Source organism: Mus musculus, chromosome 11, assembly GCF_000001635.26.
Source record: "Mus musculus strain C57BL/6J chromosome 11, GRCm38.p6 C57BL/6J".
NCBI lineage: Eukaryota > Metazoa > Chordata > Mammalia > Rodentia > Muridae > Mus > Mus musculus.
In genome coordinates this window covers 111,635,879-111,660,121 of record NC_000077.6, presented here as the reverse complement: position 1 = coordinate 111,660,121, position 24,243 = coordinate 111,635,879, and the positions used below count along the sequence as shown (strand labels likewise).

At 37.9% G+C, this 24,243-nt stretch overlaps 1 long non-coding RNA gene across 4 annotated transcripts; it reads left to right on the top strand.

The window, feature by feature from the left end:
- The first annotated feature begins 1,108 nt into the window (after positions 1-1,108).
- Positions 1,109-22,867, top strand: Gm30219. Of its 4 annotated transcripts, XR_001780139.1 has the most exons (4): positions 1,109-1,134; positions 3,652-3,859; positions 22,262-22,402; positions 22,629-22,867. It is a non-coding gene; the product is annotated as a predicted gene, 30219 (long non-coding RNA). The 4 variants fall into 4 exon arrangements; XR_389110.1 differs by lacking the exon at positions 22,262-22,402 and having other exon boundaries at positions 22,629-22,793; XR_389112.1 differs by lacking the exons at positions 1,109-1,134; positions 22,262-22,402 and adding an exon at positions 1,467-1,514 and having other exon boundaries at positions 22,629-22,793.
- The last annotated feature ends 1,376 nt before the right edge of the window (positions 22,868-24,243 follow it).

The window sequence follows — 24,243 nt, the reverse complement described above, 5'->3', positions numbered from 1 at the left end:
GATGGAGAAAATCAAGAAACAAGACCCTCTAAATCGACTGAGCCAAGCTCACAGGAGCTCATGGAGAGAGAAGCAGCAAACCCAGGGCCCGCGCGGGTTGGCACAGCCCTCCACAGGGGTATTAAGACTTTCAGTTTAGTATTTTTGCAGGATTCCTAAGTGTGCCAACAAGTGCGTCTCTGATTCTGGTGCCTTCTCTAGGGATCTTCTCTTTCTGTTGGTTTGTCTTGTCCAACTTTGATACGATAGTTTTTGTTTTATCGTATATTTTATGTTTATATTTTATTGTTATCTCTTAGAACCCTGCTCTATTTTTATGAGAGACACTGTAAGTATGGATAAAAGGGGAAGCTATAATCAGAAGATATTTTGAGAAAAGAGAATCTATTCTCAATAAAAGGTATGGGGGGAGACCAGTGAGAGAGAGAGAGAGAGAGAGAGAGAAACAGAGAGAGAGACAGAGAGAGAGACAGAGAGAGAGACAGAGACAGACAGACAGACAGACAGAGACAGAAGAGAGACAGAGAGGGACAAAGAGAGGTTCTTAGAAGGATGGATGGTTTATATGTCTCTTTAGTTGATTCCATCTATTCCATTTGTTTCAGAGGGTCAGAGTTTATTCCTAGGAGAATAATATCTCCAATAGTGAGGTTGTTGTTGTTGTTGTTGTTGTTGTTGCTGTTGTTTAGTTTGGTTTGGTTTGGTTTGGTTTTAGCACAGAGCCTTTGATGTGCTGAGAGTAGACTTTTGGTGAATTTAAATCATGTATTTAATGTATTTTGCCAGTTATACTACAGCTCTAAAAGAATAAAGCCAAATTCTGGAAGACAGAAATAAATTCCATTTACATAAAACTATCAATTTCCCTGAAGCACATCACTTGTTTTTTTGGTTGTTTGTTTTTTTGTTTGTTGTTGTTTGTCTGTTTGTTTTGATTTTGTCTTTAACCTTTATACATGCCTGCCAACGTGCCCTTTTCATACACAGGAGAGATAAGAGTGAGACTGGTGTTCAAGGTTTGGAACCCAGCCACTCAGGAGACTAAGACCAGAAGACTGTGACGTCTAGTTCTTCCTGGACTAGAGTGAGTGGTAGGGTAGCCTAGGAAACCTAGTAAGACTCTGGAAAAGAAAGGTTGGCTGGTGATCCAATTTGCTAGTAGAAACCTGGCCTAGCGTGTGTGAGATCCTAAGTTCTATCCTCAGTTTGTCAAACTAAACAGGTGATGGGTTGACTGGCTCACAGGCTGACTGGCTAGATAAGGGATCCACCCAAAAGCTGGGAAAGTTAGGTTTGGACTGAAAGGTCATTTTAGGTTGTGGCTTAGGAACTCTGACCCCAGCTACAATACTCAGCCCAGTACCAGCGATTGTTTCATTTCTACCAAAGGGCCTGGTCTGCTAGCGACGGGAATATCAAGTGTTGCCATGGGTTGCTGCAGCTGCGAGCCATTATGTCCAGTGGCAGTGGAAATCCATTGCGAGCTCTCCTGGGAGACGGTGCAAAATGCTGTGGTGGGTTTCATATTAACCCTTGCCACCGCTGTAGCTAAGACTTCCGGCCAAGACCGAACCTCACCAGTCAGCTGTTGCCAAGTTTTAGAAAAAACAGACTTCATCACAGGCAAGCTCCATTCTGAGACAGAAAACAAGCGCCTTCTAACGCAAGGCTAGGCCCCTTGGAAGCCTTTTGTCTGCATTTGACAGTTTCACACCCCACAATGTCTGTTTCAGAGAGGTCCCGAAAGCTTTCCAGGAGAAGAAAGCCCCTAATGAGGAACGCAGTGTAGCTCTGACAAATGCTTTTTTTCATACATTTTTCAATATGCTCCCTTAAAAGAGAGGAGAAAGGGGAAATTAAAAAAACAAAAAACAAAAAACAACAACCAAAAGGCAAAAGCAAGCAAGCAAACAAACGTTTCGTTATCAGACACATGAATGTTTAAGTTTGACAGCTAATTTTGGTCATTTCCTAATTTGAAATGTCTGTTGCTTTCTCTATTGACTTGTTTACATTTTGTGTTCAAGTCCTTTGTTTAAATTTTGTCATTAAGACAAACATTTAAGGGAGGCATCTGTATCACCCCTCCAAGGCTTGGCAGATCTCATAGAAGAGGAAGAAGAAAGGCTGAAGGAGATGAAGGGTGAGGAGGAACACTATAGCATGCTGCCTTCTGCGCATGACAGGATCGGTGCCCTTGTGAATTCACAACACCTGCCCTTACATGCATGCACTCAAGTGTGCGTGCAAAAGCACACGCACGGATGAGCACACGCATGCACGTGTGGACACTCTCGCGCACACACATATCATGCAAGTAGGAGGGGGACTAGTTGAGAGCTGCTTAAAAGACATGAAAGGGGAATTATAAAACACAGGGTCATAAATATACTATAATCATGTATGTAATTGTCAAAAATAAAGTTTTAAAAGACATCATAATAAAGAAATAAGGGATAAGCTTAGCTAGTTTGGGGGAGGATGCCAGAGTGTATATATGTGCATCATGTGCATGCAGAGGCCAGAAGGAGCATAGCATCCCCTGGAACTGGAGTTATGGGTGGTTGGGCCTACTCCTGTAAGTGAGAGTAACTAACCACCTGAGGTTCTCTGCAAAAGCAATAAGCATTCTTACACCCGAGGCATCCCTCCTATCTCATAGCAAACTCTTTAAAATGACATTTTAATGATGACTAGTTCTGTACACGGAAGCACTGCCTTGTTATGGGTAGGTTGTGAATGGGTTGAGATGTGTAATTTAGATATCTGTCCTGTTTAACTTGACACTTGATTTCGGCAGCCATATTTAAGACAACAGGTTTTCATAATGATTGACAGCATCTGGAGACGTCAGAGGAAAGGTAGAGCTTAGAAAGGATAACCTAAAGCTTGTGATTATTGTATCGCAACTCTGGTAACTCATATTCCGAGGCAGCATCCTTCTTTAAGGACACACATTCCCACTTCAACACCAGCTTACAGTTAGGTGGCTGTCATTCTATGGTGTCTCAGATAATGTAACATGTGGGGGGTCTAGCTGACCTCTATAGAAGCAACTTTCTGTATCCTTGCAGAATATTTGTAGGCACTCCTGACATCTGAACCAACAGACCAATAGCCTCCTACTCCAAGGTGTGCCAGTTACTACGCGGTGTCATCTGAGAACTAAATGAGCCCAGGGTTTGCACTGTTGGCTTAGGAGGAAACAGAGAATAACATTCTTATCTTAGGGTTCCTGGTTCTGTGATGAATGCTGTGACCAAAGGCAATTTGTGGAGGAAAAGGTTTGTTTCACTTACTTTTCCAAATATCAAGGTTCACCATGGAAGAAAGTCAGGCTAAGAAGTCAGGGCAGGAACCTGGAGATAGAACCTGATGTAGAGACCATGGAGGGGTGCTGCTTACTTGCTTGCTCCTTGTGGCTTGCTCAGCCTGCTTTCTTATAGCACCAAGGACCACTAGCACAGGGTGGTATGACCCATCATGGTCTGGCCCTTCTCACATACTCCTTAAAAAAAAATCTCTAAGTTAGCATTATCATGGCCTCCAACATTTCTTACATAGAGACTAAGAATCTAGCCTCCAAGCCCCCACTAATCTGATCCTCTACTGGGCTTTTGTTTGTTTGTCCTTTGCTTGGTGCTCATCAAGAGGGATCACCTGGAGCTACTCTTCCTACTGAACTTCTGACATTCTCAGGTGGCTCTCCATCCCACTTTGGGTTTTCACTATAATGAACGCCTTCAGCAAGCTCTGCAACTCAGGTTCCAGCACTCCCTCACTCTGATACCAGCATATGAGAGACTATGCTTGCCCTCCCTCCGACAAAGCCTCCTGTGGGTAAACATCTGCATCCAGGGTAAGCATTCCGTGTCAATCAGAAGCAGAAAGAAGGTAGCATAGACCTTGGTATAAGACCCTAGCGGGTGTCAGCAGAACCTGCATTGCAGCTCTGGTTGAGAGGGCAGTCTCAAGCAGGCATAGGCTGCTTCCGGTTTTAGACAAACCCGTGATCCACTTCATTCAAGCCAACACTTATCTGCTGAGTTGTCCAGATTCGGGTTCAACTTGGATTTAGAATCCTTGGGGAAGAAAAGTCTCCCCTGCTCATTTCAGAAAGTGACTTTCCATAAGTAGATGCCATTCTAGAATGGAGCAGCAATTTCAGGGCAAATTTAACAGTGTTTAATGTTGTAAAAAAGAAAACAGAAACAAAACAAAACAAAACACACAGCCTGACTCCAAGTATGAAATGGGAAACCTGTGAAATTCAAATGTGTAATCATGTTTTCATTTACTTGACTGTGAGAAAGGAGACACCAAATTATTTTTGTTTAAAAAAAAAAAAATCTCAAAGCCCAAGTGTAAAAAAATATCGAATTCTTAGAATAGTCACTTACAATTGTGCATACGGATGTGTTTTGTGTGACTATTTGTACAGATAATATTATATATTTGCATATCATTTAAAATATTATTATTTGTAGATAGATTTAAGCTGAAAAACATATTAAACTATGATGGGTGATGGAGTGGGAGTGTACACTAGTGTTTGTCCTGAGGACCTGGGTTTAATTCTCATCTTCCTATGCATGTGTGGCTGACGTTCAGCAATATCTCATCAGTACCTCAGCCATTCCTGTTTCCTCATACATGATATTAGAATACTACTTCTCTGACTTCTGTTTCTGGTTCCAGACAATTTTAGTCTGCCAATGAAAAGTATTATATTATTTTATGTAACATATAAATTATATAATATGTAATGTAAATTATAATATTTAAATATATTATATAAATTATATTACATATAACATATAATAGAGTTAAATATATTATGCACATTATATTATATTATATAAATTACATAATAAAATACATGATATATAACATTTATATATACATATACACACAGGCATATATGTAATCTCAATAAAGAGAGTATGTTAAATATATATACATAGGAGTAACAGGTATATTCAATTAATCTTATGCTCATCTGTGCATGTTATCAAATACATAGTTGTTTCTAGAAGGTTTGCAAAGGGTATTATCTGGGTGTGGAACTAAGAGGTGGTTAAAAGTGACTTCGGCAGGATAAGGCAGAAAGCTGAGCCCTTTCTACCTAAGCTTTAATACATAATTTCCCATGACATTAGCTTTCCTTTAATATCAGCTCTCACCAACTCTGACAAGTTCTTCATTATCTTGTAGCTGAAATTTAAGTGTGGTTACTCAATGTATGCTTATGATATGTATAATGACAGAGTTAGTATAACTTTGTCTTTTATATAGGTGCAAAAATCAGAATTTGCAAATAGTTCAGAGAATCTGACCATGGCGGGAAATGGCATCATTCTGACCCCTCTGTGACTTTCCAGGGCAAAACCTGGTCAAAAACAAAGCATCATGAGCAGTAGGGACTTTCAGAATCAAGAGTACCATCCTCTACCTTGTTCCTGCTCCTAAAATCTCATCAATGAAATGCAGATCTCATCCTTAAAACCATAGCGTCAGTATTTGCCTTCTCACAGAACACCACTTTTAGTAGTCACTCGCCCGTTGTGTAGGCTGGTCATAAACCTCATTTAACAAGTCAGGGTAACGAGTCAAAGGATGTTGAGTGGCTATCAAAGAACGCTTTTCGCTTTGGATGGATTTTCAATCTCTTGCCTACAATAGTTTCAGTTATATCATTCATTTACAGGGAAGAATAAATGAATAATGCTGAGTCCAGATGCTAGACTGATGGATAGTCAGTTAAAAATTACATAGTGAAGGGACGAAGACTTGGAGGAGTCCACAATATATATTACTAAAACTTGTTGGGGATATGTGTACATACAGCACATGTAAAATATATAATTTTAATATGAAATATACACACACATTTGTAAGTGAGATAGACACCTATTTTATGTACTTGTATTTGAAATGGGAGGAAGATGTGTAGACAGGGCAATAGCATGTCTTTGGGAAGAAAAGTCTGATTCATTGGGATATATTCCTAATGGCTGCTTATATTTCTTACATGATTAACCCACTGGTGTCTAATGCTCTACAAGTACAAAAGAAATGGAGAATTGAAATAAAAATGTTATATTGTAACTTTTCAAAAGCATGGAGGCAGTAATTTAATTCAAATGTAAGAAAAAGCTGTATTTTGTAGCAGCATCAATTCCAGAAGAGATCCAAATGACATGATGTGCATTTATTTCCATTACTAAACATGTTTTGAAGTCTGCAGAGGAAAAAAAAATACAGGGAACAAATGAAAACATCAAATAAAAAGAAGACATGAATAAGGGATCTGACAAAGAAAGACCCAGTAAAAAAATTTTCATAAATAGACATTTTAGCTATATTATTCTACAAATTAAGTTAAGGTTTCTATTTTAAACAAGTTGTATCTGTCTTGGGGAAACTTTCAGTTTCAAATGTAATGTATGCATATATTCAAAAAGCAAGAACTTTATCAAAAGTGGACAACTGGTCACTTACTATTTTATCTATTTCTGTTCATGTGCGCTATAAAATTCAAACCCTGGCTGAATATCACTGGCAAAAATGTAACAGCAACTAGAGATCTGCTCTCTTTTAAAATTATAGGTTTAAAATCATTTAATTAAAAGAGAAAAAAAAATGTATCCCTAGGAGTATGAGCTTTTAGGAAATATTTAGCAACATTTCTCTTTGTGAACGAGATAATGAATGCAAACATCGCCACATAAAATTCTCTTATTTTGCTCACTAGCTTTTTATTTAAGGATAATTTTGTAAGATTATCGTGAAAGAGAGATAAGTCATTGACCCTTATAAGAAGATTGCCTTGACTAGTCCCTGATCTATATCTTTTTATCATTAATGAATACAAAATGTGGCGGTTGGGAGGTGGTATTTCAGATGGCGTCAATACTCTTTAATTAAGTGCCATAATTCTCATTTCCTTAAGTAGCTGGATTAATACATGTTACTCTTCAGAAAACTTTTCTTTCAGGGAATATTTTCCCCCCAGCAACACCATTGAACACATCTGTGGACTTCCACTGCCCTCTTTTGGAATCCAGTGGAAGTTCTGGTGTTTATGCATCTTTGAAGAGGATAGGTGGTTAGACAAGTGTCTTAGTTTTGATGTTTTCGATTTTAATATAAACCTTGAGTAAATGATAATTTGAAAAACCTCAGAGTTAAAGAAGGCTCTCCTATTATCCAGACAAACAATATTCATTTATAAACATCTTATTGTAAAATATGTTTTGTTGTTAATATCAAGGTCATTATAAGTCAATGTTATTATCACTTTAAAATCTACTGAAACAGAAAAAGAAGGCTTTAGAGATCATCTTTGAAGGGTGACGTTGTAGCTTTTTTCCTTTGTCAAGAGTCAAATATGAAATATGATGATCCAGAGGAACTAATTATAATACCATGAATCTAGTATTTTTGTTTTATACACAAATATCGTACAGACTAAACTATTTTAAAACTTGAAATGTATTAAAACCAGCAGTTCATTTTGTGTGGCTTTGCAGAACTAAATCCAACCTTGACCCCGTTTTCAGTGAGCAACTTTGGAGATGGATGCCTTTGATGTAGAAACAGATGGTCATCTGCTTGCTTGGACCACAAATCCTCCACAAATACACAATAAGAAGTGACCTGGAAAAGTAACCTCGGAGAGTTGTAACTAGCTGACCAGCGGTGGATTCAGACATACCCACTGCTATCTGGCTTAGCTACTGATTTGATGTCAGTTTGTTGGTTTTTTAGTCTGTCTAGATAGTGCTTTTCAGCTAAAATCTAAAAGCCTCCCCCTCATTTTACCACATCTGGTTTAGCAATTCCTTGAGAGACAAAAACAGTCCTTTCTCTCATCCCATCTATTAAAATCTACCTAGGTCCTGAGACAGAAATGAATGATCATGTCAGAGTGGAATACTTCTACTCCAAATTTCTGCTAAAATAAACCCAAATGCCCCCCCCCAATGAAAATATTACAAGATATTACAGTAGGACAATCTTCAACAGAGCAACTGATGGGAAATTAGCTTGGTTTCCTGTTATATCCCACGAAGTCATTTGTTACCTCAAAATGCATGAAATATAATAAGTTCAATTTGTTTACTTGAAGAGAAAAATCATTTGAGGTCCGATATCTGATCCATTCATGACTGTTAAATATTTTATTTATAAGGAACCACTGTAGACGTAAGTCCTGTAAAGTATGACCAAACAGTACCTTCCAAACTAAGTTGTAATAGGCTTCAAACCTGAATTTTTTAAATAACCTTTAAAGTTGCCAAACAAGAACTATCATCTCTGATATACACACCTGCGAACATGCAAGCAAACATTCACATGCATACATTGAAAATGAATTACTTTTTACTCAAAACGAGTGCTTTGAATTAGACTAGTATATTTGCCCAGGGCAGGAAATACAGCGAGACCCACAATGACACCTTTATCCAGACACTGTCAACAGAGAACACTGAAGACATAAACTTGGAAGGTATTAAGTTTAACCTGGCTACGTAGGAATTCATTCTCTGATGGTATGCACTGGGTCTTACCTAGAAGACACCTCAGTGATCTGTTAGCTTTCCTGAAGCTATTGGATTTAATAAAATATTCCTCTTGGTCCTTTTGATAAGAAGGGAACATAACATTTAGGAGGGAAAGCACAAGAAATGAAAAAGACACTGAGCAAGAACAGTGAGTTCTCTTAGCTACAGAACTGTATATCTAACCCCACAAAACACTCCTTATATCACAGAAATCTTAGCATCATGCTGTCCTGTGAAGCATAGCTCAAATCCTAACGCTCAGTGGGGCAGATGCAGGCAGTCCCTTGTGAGGTTTGAGGCCAGCCTTGTCTATTTAGTGAGTTCTAGGACAGCCGGAGCTATGAAGTAAGACCCTATCTCAAACACAGAGCACATCAAATCAACGGCAACAGCAACAACAACCATAACAAATAAAACTTCACATGATTCTGAATCACATTTAGCCACTGTACACGCATGCTTCATACTTAGAACGTCTTTGTCAGCAGGGTTTGTTGATTTCCTGACACTTTGTCAGCATCCACTGGGGTTTACTGGGTTTCTGTGTCCAGGATCCTAACATCCTAGAGATTGTCTTCTTGGACCCATTGATTCAGCAGCAATTCTTTAGTTTCCTGTCTCTATGACAATTTTTGTTTTTCCCAAAACTTGTATTATCTGTTATGAATTTTTAATTCAATTGAACAGCAAACTGAGTGGAAGTTACTGAATTATTGACTTGGGACTAGTGATGTGGCTCAGTGGTTAGGCACACTTGCTGCTCTTGTAGAAGATCTGCGTGCAGACCTCAGCATCCCCCTTGCATGCGTCCCAACTCCACAGCTGTGTGCAACTTCAGCTTATGGGTTCTCCAACACCTTCTTCTGATTTTTGCTGATAGCTATACACACACACTATATACACATACACATATACAACACAACACATATACATTCATATGTACACATGCACTTGCACACACTCATGTACACACATATGTACCACATACCACACAAGACACACATGTGTGCACACACAAATACATCACATGCATACACTCATACACACATACACACATACTGCACAACTCATACATATCCACATTCGCACACACTAATATTTAGAGAAGCTATAAGTTATGGAGAACCTAAATCCACGTACTCTGCCCTATTGTTTGTTAAGATTTTGAGAGACTTTCTTAAGGCAGGGATAAAGAGATGTGCTTTTCTAGTTTCTTGATTACAATACCACTTCATGGAACCCACCATAATGTTAAACCTACATTACATGCCATTGCAATTACCCATAGCAGCAGACCCCTATTTTACAAACATTAAAGTAATTTTTAAATTGGTTGGAATCAGGAGATGCAGACAAGTATGTTCATGGAGCTTATTTTAAGCAACACATCTATTTAAATTTCAGAATTGAATACTTTTATATGTACCGGTTATTCAGGGTACGATTGAAACCAAATAAATACATTTTTTTAACTTTAAACATATTTTATTATAAATTACTTTCTACTTGACTGTTTCTTTAAACTGTTAATAGTTTAACGAAACATTGCAAGAATAGTAAGACATTAACTATAATATGTTTAGTTCTCTTAAAGCTTCTGTTTTTACCACATAAGAGAATTATAGCTATCTTTTCCAATGTTAAACAATTTTATATAATACTATCACTGAAAAATGTATAAATACCATGAAAGCACATCAAATATAAATAATATTAAAGTTTAAAAACACAGGTGTCTTTTCAACTTGATAATGGAGGAATGTTCTGGTCTCAATAGAACAAACATTATTAAAATGAATCAATCATATAACTAATTGACTTACTTTTTAAAGCATTTGTTATATATACACATAGTGTATGTATATGTTTTGAATGTGTGTGTTCATGTGTATGTGTGTGATATGCACTTATGTCTATAAGTGTTTATATGTTGAGTGTCTGCATGCTAAGACTAGAAGTTATCTAACATTCTTTCTCTATCATACCTTTCTTCCCTTGAGATAAGGAAGCTCACTGAACTTGTAGCTAGGCTGGTAGCAATCAACCCCCAGAGGTCTTCTAGTCTCTGCTCTTCACCAGAGCCCTTGGTTTACAGATGTTCTGAGTCGTGCCTGCTATTTAAAGTTGTGAGCCTGGATTTGAACTCAGTTCTTCGTGTTCACACAGCAATGGTTCTTTCTCTCTGACTCATTTCCCCCATATAATTTTTCAGTATTTTACACCTGGCATTACAGACTGTACATTGAGTAGTCACAGTTTTAAGCTGACAGACTTTATTTTTTTTTTTGTACAAGACTCAAAGAATGGCTTAGACAGTTGACTAGATGACTCAGTGGCTAAAAGTACTCATTGTATAGGCTTCTGATCCTGAGGCCAATCCCCAGGACCCATCTGATGGGAAGGAAAAATAGATTCCCGCAAGATATTCTTTGACCTCCACACATATTGTGGTATACCTTTCCATGACAAAACAAACAAAGAAACAAACACACAAAATAATAAAAATAAATGACATAAAGCTATGACATAAAATCAAGAATGCAAAAAAATATTCTTGGTGAGATGAGCAGAAAATCCTGCCCAACTTTATGAACAGCACAGATTGTTGATTCAGACATACAGAGCTGTTGCATTGACCATGTACATTGCAGTATAATACCATTGTTGACATGGTAGTTGGGATTTATAAATGTACAGTTGGGATATTAGATGTACAAACTATGATATGCTTACATGAATTCTGAGAATTAGTAGGGGTGCCCGAGAGCAGAACTGATGTGGTGAAAAACAAAATAACTAACTCACTTCTTAAGATCACTAAACAGACTTTTAGCGTGTATCGGAGATTTGAAAACAAGGAGATTTCATTTTCTAAATGGTCTCCATGGTTTTATTTTGTTTGTTTTGTATGTTCATAGCACATGGGTTGAATTATCTTTGACTAGAGAGACGAAGATGGTAGCAATCCAATAATTCCTCTTCAGTGAAGAAGATTTAAAATCTACCATCCGTGGGGTTCAATTTCTTCCTCATTAGAACCATGAGAGTTAGGGCGATGGGAAGAGGGGGCTGGGATAAGAACATTGCATCTCATTCTTAAACATCGTGGTATTTTTCTTGAAACAGAAGGTAGTAATCAATGAAAGTTGTTCAGTGTGGTTCAGCTCCTATAATACTTTCCTGGTGTTAGTCTAACCACTATTGCTATGCAATACTTTGTGCCCCTTTTTATTTTTTTTTTTTTAAACCATAGTAGATTCTTTAAGGTCACATCTGTTAGGGCACATAATGGTTTTTAATCACACCTTCCTAAATGACTGGAACACACGTGTGTGTCGGGAGCAGCGCTTAAACCGAAGCCTGATCCCTGTCGTACGATGTTTGGGTGGTTTGGGTTCCTGGAGGGTTATGGCGGAGACCTCTGCTGAACCCACACTGGTTGATATACAGCTGAACAATCAAATGCAGGCAAGCCTGGCTGGTGTAAGCCGTCCTTCCCAGAGGAGGATGGCGGGGAACACAATTTCAATTTTTAGGGAAGCAGTGAAGGCTGGAATAATATATTATCTTTACAGGCCCTTGTCTTCAATTCCAAACCCCTTTAATGTACCTTAAATCCACATCAGATCAGTTTCAACGAAATGATGAGGGACCGTTCACAGCATGGTGCTTTCTTCCCTTCAAATTCAAATTAGGTGCTAAAAACAAATTTTTCTACTTTTTCAACTTCCATTTAGCCAAAATCATTGATGACGTGCGGCTGACTCTGAATATAACTTGGAACGAAATCACATGCTATAGACACTATCTAAGTATCCTGTACTAAATTTTAGCATGTATTTTTTTCTCTAGCGGCATAGAGACAAAAAAGAATTGATGCTCATTTAGAAATCTACTTTATTCAATGTACACTGTGGTTAGTTATAGGCACCAAGGGTTTAATAGCCTCAAACTCTAAGGATTCTAATAGCTTGAGATATCTCATCTTTGTCTTTTACATTAGACCAATTAGTATAAATAAAACAAATAATGTCAGATGTTAGTGAATGAAATAAATGAGAGGAATGGGATCATGTAAACTGGAGTGATCGACAGGCAGTGATCATATATGTCTATATAATGAATATCTATAGAGACACATGTGACTATATGATGAATAAGTGACATTTGCTTTGAGATGTGAGTGGTAATAAACAAGAGCAAAGCATGAGATACCGAATAAGCATGCCAGCCAATGAGATTCAAAGGCTCAGTGTCGCTGGGCCATACTGAACACAGAACAGGCAGGTGACATCTAGTTTGGTTAGGATCTCGGAAGCCCTAGTGACTGGGTTCTTTTCATTTGTTTGTGTGTCGAGTAATTGTTCTGCTTTTTCTTCCTATTTTTTTCTTTTTTGTTTCACTGATGGGAGTTGAACTGAGACCCCCATGGCAGCCGTGCTGGCAGTCCCCAGCCCTCAAAGAGAGATATTCTGCTTATAGACCTCCCAAAGCAATTGAACAGGGCTTCATTGTTTAACACATCTGATTGTAATATTTTATACCATCTACAGGCAACCTGAGGCGCTCACAGACAAATCTATTCCTTCCTCTACTAAATTTAGTTTTTCTACACTTTCAAAGATGTACACTGCATATTTTGTACAATCTCCCTCCCACTCTTTCCCATTTGCCTCCTGCTCCCATCATCCTCCCTTCCCTACAAATATCTCTCTCCAGTGTGTTTGCTTGTTTAGCTTTGGTTTTGTTTAGAACTTTGTTGCAGAATCAATAGTCGAGGCAGTCTTGTATGATCCCATGTTGGAATCTTCTTGTAAGTGCCTAATGGGTCACTAGTCCTCGCATGACTTGGTGCTGTGCTATTCCCTCTCCTAGAATTTGTTGTTCACTAGCAGATCTAAAGAATGTGGTAGGGCCCCATAGGTCTCTGACCCTGGAAGGGCTTAACTGGACCCAGTGCTATAATACATAGTCACTGTGATCGCATGGATTCCATGGCCATATTTTATTTAGAAGATAATAATCTGCAACGTTCTCCCTATTGGCTGCTATTATTTGGCTTATTTTATTTACCTAAATAAATCTGATGATATCTCAGGAACCTTCACTAACCGTAATTTTTATAAAGTCACAGTACTTATCCGTTGATTTCATTAGATTTAAATAACGTGAGTGGCCCTTAACATTACAGACAAACAAATGAAAAATAGGTTACCACTTAAAGCAATTTTTTTCCATTTTTTATTAGGTATTTAGCTCATTTACATTTCCAATGCTATACCAAAAGTCCCCCATATCCACCCACCCCCACTCCCCTGCCCACCCACTCCCCCTTTTTGGCCCTGGTGTTCCCCTGTACTGGGGCATATAAAGTTTGCAAGTCCAATGGGCCTCTCTTTCCAGTGATGGCCGACTAGGCCATCTTTTGATATATATGCAGCTAGAGTCAAGAGCTCCGGGGTACTGGTTAGTTCATAATGTTGTTCCACCTATAGGGTTGCAGATCCCTTTAGCTCCTTGGCTACTTTCTCTAGCTCCTCCATTGGGAGCCCTATGATCCATCCATTAGCTGACTGTGAGCATCCACTTCTGTGTTTGCTAGGCCCCGGCATAGTCTCACAAGAGACAGCTACATCTGGGTCCTTTCAATAAAATCTTGCTAGTGTATGCAATGGTGTCAGCGTTTGGATGCTGATTATGGGGTGGATCCCTGGATATGGCAGTCTCTACATGGTCCATCCTTTCATCTCAGCTCCAAATAAACATGTGCTATATATTGCCCTGTAAAGCCAGTGAGGTCAGAAAAGGGATAGAACTTGGTTTGATCCTGTTTGTCCTCATCTTTAAAATTTTCCCTTTGACTGAACAAATGAACAGAAGAGCAGAAGAGCATCAGGCACTCATAGCACTGGTAGGAAAAATGGAGCATCCTGTTCGCATAGGTTCACAGTGACTGTACCATGCATGTCGATAAGCTTACCTTGCAGGGCTGTGTGTTCTTGTTTGCCTTCTTTTGCTATAGTAAAATATTCCAATCAAGAGCAACTTTGGGATCAAAGATGTTTATTTCAGCTTGCAGTTTACAGTGCTTCATGAAAGGAAGCCAGGGCATGGATTCAAGCAGACACCTAAGGGCAGGAACTAAAGCAGAGACCATGGAGGAACAGTGCTTTCTGGTTGGTTAATTATGTTTCTTATTCAGCTCAGGCCCATCTGCCTGTAGATGGCTCTGCCAACGGTGGGCTTCATCCTCACACACCTATTTACAAAAGATAAAATGCCCCCATCAAAGTGTCCATGGAATCTTCTGGTAGAGGCAATTTTTCAACTGAGGCTCCTTCTTCTAAGCTGTGTCAGTTGACAACAGATTAGCCATCATCTCATGGAAAGAAATTCCCAGGGGCTCTTTAAATTTTAAGACACAGGAGGAAGGAAAGGCTGACAGCCTCCATGGGAGAGATGGGAGGGGTACAGCAAGGGTTTTCTTTGGAGAGAAATGAATTGAGGTTGGATAAGAAGCCAGAGTCACACAGGGAACCCGGGAAGCATTGCAAGTAGAAAGAAGTGGCTGGGCAAAGAAAGAAATGGAAGCTTTGCAGGGGCGGGGCCATGGGAAAAACCCATAATAAGCATTAGACATAAGATGGAGAATATATGTAGATGAATCATGCAAACCTTATGTCAGACGAAATCATCTGTTTGCTTATCTATTAAAGAACCTAAAAGAAAAACTTTAATGTGTCTTCTTTAGCATAATGCACATATTCAAAATGATCTGCTTTTTGAAATAACTTATTTTTTTCATATCCATAGATTTTTTTTCCCATGGTGTCAAAGAGATACAGAGTATACAAAACATACAGAGAGATTTTATTTCCACTAATTTTATGGAAAAAAAAAGCATGAGGTTTAAGTGTATTCTGTTTCCTAATTTCCAGTGGATCGTGTATCATGTTGGAAATTTTTATTTGCGTTTAAAACTCTCACTGTAAGGCAGACAAGATGGCTCAGTGGTTACTTGGCACCAACCTTGATGACATGAATTCAAACCCTGAAACTCATGTGGTGGAAAAAGAGAAATGACTTCTAAAAGTTGTCCTCTGAATCTCACACATACACTGTGACATACACGCATGCCCAGAATTACATGGAAATGTATACCTACATGCACCAACACACACACACACGCACACGCAAACACATTAATAATAATAAAATAAAATAACATGTCACTACAAAATAACATGGAGGAAATTTCAATCATCGAATGGGCTGAGAGTTCTAATCAACACTTCACAAACCAGATAATTTTAAGAGCAACATTTCTACAGTAGTTTTATTCCCAAGATGGAATAATTTGCTAGAGTATGCAATAATATAGTCATTATGAAAAAAACCTTATGTTTGAAAACTTAATTCTTATCTCTGGCTGTCCTGGAACTTACTCTGTAGTCCAGGCTGGCCTCAAATTCAGAAATCCCGCTGCGTCTTCTCCTGAGTGCTGGGGTTAAAGGAGTACTCTGCCACAACATTCTTTTTAGGGCTCTTACACACCTTAGCATCAAGTCCTACGCCCAGTTTCAAATTGTTGTATTCTAACAAGGCCAACATCTACTGTATCTGCTGTCACAGAAAAATCAAAGAATGAGGAAGACGTGTGTTGATCACGGTCCTTTCCCTAAACCACATAACGAAATTGCTTCCTTTTGTGGGGATTTTTGTTTGGCAATAATATCTAGCAGATGGTTTACTCACAGTGATTGTGAGTGTAACAGTGTGTTGAAACTTTCATTTCGGAGATGCAAACCACGAATCAGAGGAAGGGGTGGGCAACCATCAGAGCCTCTAATGCTTAAGGATAGACTACTTAGCCTACTTGAAACTGTACACACCTTGCGCTACATTTACATTTTCATCAGGTATGTGAAAAATACCCAAATGCAACTAACTTAAAAGGCAGAAGCAGAACAGATACACTTTAAACATGACTTGGAAGGAAAGAAGAGGCCACATGAACCCTGTGAAGGTAACAGAAAGAAAGGACACAGGGCCTCACCTATAGCAAACCATAGCCAGGTTAACCGGAAGGAGTCTGCTGTGGGGAAGACAAATGGAAAGCTGTCCTAGGAGTTGCCCTGGCATCTGGATTGGCATCCTGAATCTTCTGGCTGCATTTTTTAAAAAAATTAAATGATAGCCTTTAAATAACCTTAATTTTTTTTTTTTAGTTAAAATCTCTATTGTAATAGGGAAAATTGAGGAGGACATGTATTAAAAAGAGGCAGCCACACATGTGGTGGTATTTTTACAGCCATTCAGGGTGTTGATATAAAGTAATGCATTTGAGTCAAACATCATCTGTGTGAGTAGTTAAAGGGAAAGGCGATCCCATGGCACTGTGGCCTGACTGGCTGTCCAATTAGCAAAATGATTAGCCAGGCTAATATCAACAGACCCATTCCTGTGTCAATTTGACAGTTATATTGCTACACAGATTTCAGCCATTCCCTGGGGCCTGACTGTGATCTGTACGGATATGCCACTAATGAGGTATGACACACCAGATTTCTACCGGAGACATCCATATATTTTTTTGTATTACATTAAATACTTGAACAAGTTCCTAAGTTTTGTAAGACTTTATTACGGAAAACAATTTGTACAGGATCAACCCATCTTCAAGTTATGTTGTGCAACCATTTAAAGTATAAAACTTGTTTCTATAGGAATACATTACAAATATATAACAAGTTATATTGAATATCAAATATATCTTTGGCCCATGTTTATACAGAATGGGCACAGTATTATAAAATACATTTAACTGATATTTGAATATTAAACGAATACGTAGAATCTACATTCAAGCTGTGAGAAGAAAACATGGGAACCAGACTGGTAGGTCTGTAGCTATGTTAAGGAACTGCCTCACTAGCCCATTTGCTAAGTGGACGTTTCTTAGTAACTTCCCTAAAGAACATAGAATGGAGTTTTCTAGGAAGAAAATGTAAGAATCTCCAATTGCATTAATAGTCTTCTCAGGTATGGGGAGAGGCCCAGCCACTCGGACATTTGACATAAATACACCTACTATTTATGTGGTGGCAGGGAGTTGTGGGTGTTTCGTATGTTTTACTCAATTAGACGATTGTTGTCATTTTTATTAAGTTTCTCAAAATAATTTGAGGCTTACAAAAGTTCCAGCACTGTTTGGGTAGCAAACCCAAAACAAAAGTCAGATTCCAAAGGAGAGCATGCCGAGCGTCCTCTAATTGAGTTTGAGAACGAAATACCTAAACTGCACTATTCCACGCTTCTCTCCCTTTAGGATCCTTTTTGGTTTTTTTTTTTTTTTTTTTTTTTTTTTTGTATGATTCCACAGATTATACATTCAGGCCCTCTCTGTTCATCAAGTGAGTGCATGCTGGCCGTGCTCTCTAATGCTTCCAATCCCTTAGTCACTCTATTACTATCTATCTATCTATCTATCTATCTATCTATCTATCTATCTATCTATCCATCTATCTATCTATCTATCTCCTTTACTTTTTTCAGGTATAGGGCTGAAAACAATATTCAACTTAAAGAAGGACAGATAAAAGCAGGTACTTTCTCATGGCAAAAAAAATATAAAATAAATAATAAAGAAGCCTTGCTAATTCTACACACTGCAAAATAAAAAATTATACATCTTACATAATGGAGTTGTTTCACATAGTTTTGAACTGATAGGTTTATGTTGTCAAATAATAACTATACATGGAAATGTGTCTTACAGTGGGGTTCTCCCAGTTAGAGTATATCTCAACACACACCTGTTAGTGTACAAAGGCATCCATCTCCATACCCTTTGCATCTTATTTGGGTTTGTCTAAGAATATTTAGAACAAAGAAAATTGAGAGAAGAAAAGACATTTCTATAAACACACAACAGAAAGCAAAATGAATATTACTTTGTTAGATCTATCTATATAAGTCCATAAGTACATATGCATCCTTGCAAACATATATAAGCACTAAATGTATGACTGAGTAATTTATAATAGAAAATGGATATGTGTTTTAACCTATAGAAATTACTTTCCATATCTTCAAGAAAAATAAGTTAAGCTTCTATCTACTGAGTTGACCACTCATATTTTGTGGAGTTTTTACAGAGGAGAGGATTCACTGGAGTATTTAAAATCATATTTTAATATAATATGTGGTCTTATTCATTATTTTAATTAAATGCATTAGTAGAAATTATTACTCAGCTATGTTGAAAATACCACTATTGTGGAATTTAATGTTTTGGGATGCATCCAAGTGACTGGCTGTGTTTCAAGCTATGTACTTCAGAAGCAGTTCCTGAGCTCAGAAAATGCAATACACGTATTGAGGAAATATCTGTGAAAATTACATATAGAATGTTATTTAAGATGCCTTTCCACATCAAGAGCTTTGTCTATAGTAAGCTATTGGAAAACAGGTTCTGCTCAGTTGAGACTTTAAACAGCAGGCAGCCCAAGCCTGTTTTCTACCTAAACGTGCTGGGTTGCTGATTTTCTTCTTAACTGTTTCAGAGAGTGGGGATATTTTAAATCGATTTGGTATGTATTTATTGCCATTGTATTAGTAATGGGAATTTTTGTGGGCATCACAGTGGAATATCTTTTAAGGCCTGACTTCACAGTCATGGGTATTATCACTCTGAAGTATTTCGGTTTGAACTGAAAATCATTATTTTTCAGTGTTTCACTCAAATATTTAGCTGGCTGTTTATAAACATTTCCTTCTGACTTCAAGCTTGTACATTTTCAGCAGCGTTTATTCCAATGGGGCTTATATTTGAGCTCGATAAATAACATGGTCATGGTTTAAGCATCAAAGGGAATGAGAGATCTTATGCACGTCAATCAACACTGTCTCCGTTTAAGACTCATTTACAGTATAGAAGATTTCACCTATTCTGTGTCTGATTTTATTTTATGAAGGATCAATATAAAAAATATACTCATCAAGTGAGATATCAGATTAGATACATTCAATTCCTTTGAACACTAATTTTTTTTCCACAAAAGCAGTTTACCTTTGGGCTGAATTGACAGAAATAGCTGCCCATGACTTAGTTTTATAAGACATTGATCAAAATGTACTCTTAGAAATAGTCCCCAACCCACAGCCTGGGTCTTATTTAGAAACCAGAATAATATATTTCATTGTTAGGCAACAGAAATCTACATTGTTTAAGATGTCGGTAATTTGAGTTCTTTTCCATGACTTCTTAAAGTGACATTGCCTGAAACCTCTCCTGAAAGAGAATTAGTTTCGAGTTCAAATACATACCCCTTCATTTCCTCTAATTTTACACAATATAAATAAATACTCTATAATGTTCAGAGGCTACTGGAAAATGCGGAATGCCTATCACATGTTCTAAATAAGGCCCTCTCAAATAAAGAATTACCTTTGAGCTAAGAAAAGTCATAGTTGCTAAGCGCGAGGGTCACAGAGAGCAAGTGGGCTTTTTCCTGTATTTGTCCGTGTGAATAAACACACAGAGGAAAATGTTCTTCTATAAAAGAATTCAAACAAAGCAAAAGTCTTCAGAAAATAGATTGCCACGGAAAGTTTGTTTAAACTTAAGACTCCTGCACGAAATCAGTCAACTTAGACTGCACTGGATTGAATGGGTAAATCCATTCCAATAGGGTCCACTTTCCTTTAATTTTGGTGAGTAATGTTTGGAATATTTGTGCCCAGTAGAATATGAGACATTTCAACATCAGCAAATTGAGCACAAGTTATAATACCCTGAAGAAATAGATCCCAAATTTTGGCTCTAGTCAGATTTAAATAGATTCAAAACAATGTTGAGGGCAGAGGGGGAGATCTGAGGTTGTATTAGGAGGAAACACACACACACACACACACACACACACACACACACACACACACAAAACAGACTAGATTTTAAATTGTACAATGAAGACTAAAATCATATGAACTCTATATTTCAAAAGTGGCTTCTGTAGTAATGTTTTCTATAACCTTTACATGGTCTCATAGACACATAGAAAAGAAGGTTGTACAAGCTAGATTGTCACCTTAGACAGACTGAGATTTTCAATGCCATGACACAGTAGTAATAATCTCCTTCAAAGAATTCCTCTGTCCTTTTTTTGTTAGTCCACTTTGAATCCAGCATCGATTATTTATTTGTATCTGATGTAATCTTTTAAGATTGGCCAACTTTTAACTTAAGGGCATATAGCTAAGTAGAAGTCTTTTTTTTTTAAACTTATTTATTTATTTATTTATTTATTTATTTATTTATTTAATTCTTTATTGGTTATTTTATTTATTTACATTTCAAATGTTATCTCCCTTCCTGGTTTCCCCTCTGCAAACCCTCCACCCTGCTTCTATGAGAGTGTTCTCCCCACCCACTCACTCACTCCTGCCTCACAACCCTAGCATTTCCCTATGTTGGTACATCAAGCATTCTCTTTAGGTAGTTAGACAACAGCTACAGATTAGAAATTTTTCTTTACTCATAGTAAATTAATTAAAACTTACAATTTTTGAAAACTTCCAATATTAGTTAATAAAAGTTAAATAGTTTACTTTCTACAGATAGATAGATGATAGATAGATAGATAGATAGATAGATAGATAGATAGATAGAGGTAGATAGGTGTGTGTGTGTGTGTGTGTGTGTGTGTGTGAGAGAGAGAGAGAGAGAGAGAGAGAGAGAGAGAGAGAGAGAGAGAGAGAGAGAGACATGATAAAATGACATGTCTTATGACATTAGGATACATCAAAAGTGCCATACCTTTGTGGCCTTGCATTTGACAGATTAATAATAAAATTTTCTTCCTGAAAAACTACTTTTGAAAACAGCTGATGGGACTGGGGAGGTAACTTGGTTAAGTGTTTACCGTGCAAGTAGAGAACAGTTTGGTTTGAACATATAGCATCGGGGCTTGGTAGCTTGTGTCTGTAATTCTAGTCCTATAAAGATGGAGACAAGAGCATCCTGGGACTTCTTGGCTAGCTAGTCTGCAGAATCCACATGTTCAAGGCTCAGTAAGGGACCTGTCCTAATATTGAAGATGGAAAATTTGACATCTGACCTCCACAATTAGGGACACATAATTACACATGCACTCACACACATGGAAGGGGACATATATTCATACATAGAAAAGATACCTTATCATAGTCTGATAATATGTTTGTGATTATCTTTTGGACTACTATTTATTATGGCCACATCTTTCAAGAAAGTTTCCCCCAATCCTTTAGGGTCCATGTAAATCTGATTGTAATTTTTTTTTTCTCTCTCTCTCCACCTTTTGTGGCTTGTCTGTTCGTGCAAACCCAGGCTCTATGTTGGTTATCAAATATCCTTTCTTGAGGTTTCTCTGTCAATGGTGCCAGTATAAGGACATTTCCTTTATCTCAAGGCTCCGTGTGTTACTAATTTTTGAGGTTGAAAAATTAGATCTTTCAACACATTTATTATTCCCAAATCTGATTATTATTTCACAGTATCAACCTCTTGAGAGTGCATAAAACTTTAAAATAATCTTGGTATCGTGACTATGACCCAAGTGTATTTTTTAGTCATGAATTTTTTGATAGCATCTGTATGTAGTTGGTGTGGGTTGCAAATAGTGAGCTCTTTCTGAATATTCTTTCTGTCTTAGAGCATGGAGCCATGCAAAATTTCCAGAACTAAAATATAAAAGACAAGTACATGAAGCCTTACAAGCTGCTCTCGGTGCCCATCAATATAGACCATACTGTCCTTTCAGGGATCCACAGAGTAATTGGATGCACATTGAAAGGTATTTAGAGTCGGTTCTGATAAAACACAGGGTTATATAAAATTCCTCCCAGAACTAGAAACCAAATAGGATGTAGGTTTTATTTGGAGAGCTCATTTATATAATTTCTGAATTTGAGCATGCCCCTATTCTAATGGAACAGTAAGAACTGTGGTTAACTTAGGAGGGTGGAAATGTGAAATGGATAATGCTCAAATGAAATGAATTTTGTTATGTTTCCATACAGTCGCTTAATGAGCTGTATCCCATGAGATCATGCTGGAGACCCACGGCAGTTAAGCCTGAGTAGCCAATTGAAGTCTGCCTTTGTATCACGGATATTCTTCCTCAAAACTCTGTTGGCTCCTTCACTTGCCTGCCCCTAACTTGTCAGAATGGGACCCTTGGCTGTATGTTAAAAACCAGAAATGGAAAGTTGTTTTGGTTTCCCTTAATAAAATCTTCACAAATTTGATTTTTAATGTATAGAAGTGATTTTTCCATTAAGCTCCTTTTTCCATCTAAGCAAGACAGCTAAGTCGGCCGCACAGAAGTCTGTAATTTAAACAACAACAACAAAAAAATCTCTAGTTTCTCTGCTTGCTCATCTACATATCATATTTTCGATTATTGCATTTAAATTTTTTCTTGATGATGTCTCTACTTAGTATCATATGATGCAATTAGGAGTCTTGGAAAGAAGTTGAAGTGTGAACCCAGTTACCTAAAAGTAGAAAGGACAAGGACATTATACAAGAAGGTGCCTGGTGGGTTTTCGCAATGCCAATTTTGAATATGCATGTGAAGTATTATATATTTAGGGTGTTGTTGTTGTTGTTGTTGTTGTTGTTGTTATTGTATTTTCTCCCATCCACATGGACAGATTTTAAGATGCTGCGATTTAGAAGAAAGGACCAGATTTGGGTGTCCCACAACAAGATGGTCCTCCTCACTTTTTTGCATGAGTTTGCATTCTATTTTGCATGGCAAAGGACTTTAGAATTAATTAAAGAGATTTGCAACCCTATAGGTGCAACAACATGAACTAACCAGTACCCCGGAGGGAGCTCTTGACTCTAGCTGCATATGTATCAAAAGATGGCCCAGTCGGCCATCACTGGAAAGAGAGGCCCATTGGACTTGCAAACTTTATATGCCCCAGTACAGGGGAACGCCAGGGCCAAAAAGGGGGAGTGGATGGGTAGAGGAGTGTGGGGGGGGGTGGGTATGGGGATTTTTGGGATAGCATTGGGAAATGTAAATGAGGAAAATACCTAATTTAAAAAATGTAACAAAAAAAAAAAAGAATTCCTACTAGTAGGTAGGAGGGTTGAGGTTCAGGGATGTTACATTATTTACTCCAGATGTCTGGAGGGGGCCGGTACAGATCATGACTGGCATCAGAGCATGAGCTCATATGCTTATCGGTTTATTTAATGGTACTAAGCCCTCCATTTGCTATGTCCCAAGTGCACTGGTGCTGCATTTACAATGTAGCATATTAAGTATATGTGCATGTAGGGATACATAACGGATGGCATGGACAGTGTAAGTATATAGGCGTTGTCCTCACAGAAAGTCTGTACATACTTTCTTAACTCAAGAAATACACTGGGTGAGTCCTGTGAAAACCTCAGGGAAGAGGGCTGCTAGCTCAGTGAGGTGGGAGTGGGTGGCTGGGTGGGGAAGCACCCTCTCAGAAGCAAAGGGGAGGAGGAAAGGGAGGAAGAACTCATGGGGGGGGGCAGCAGGAACAGGGGCAACCTTTGGAATGTAAATAAATAGTTAATAAAATTAAAAACAGACATTTCTGAATATAGGACATCATTATATGGCATGTAAATAAATAAAATAACTAATAA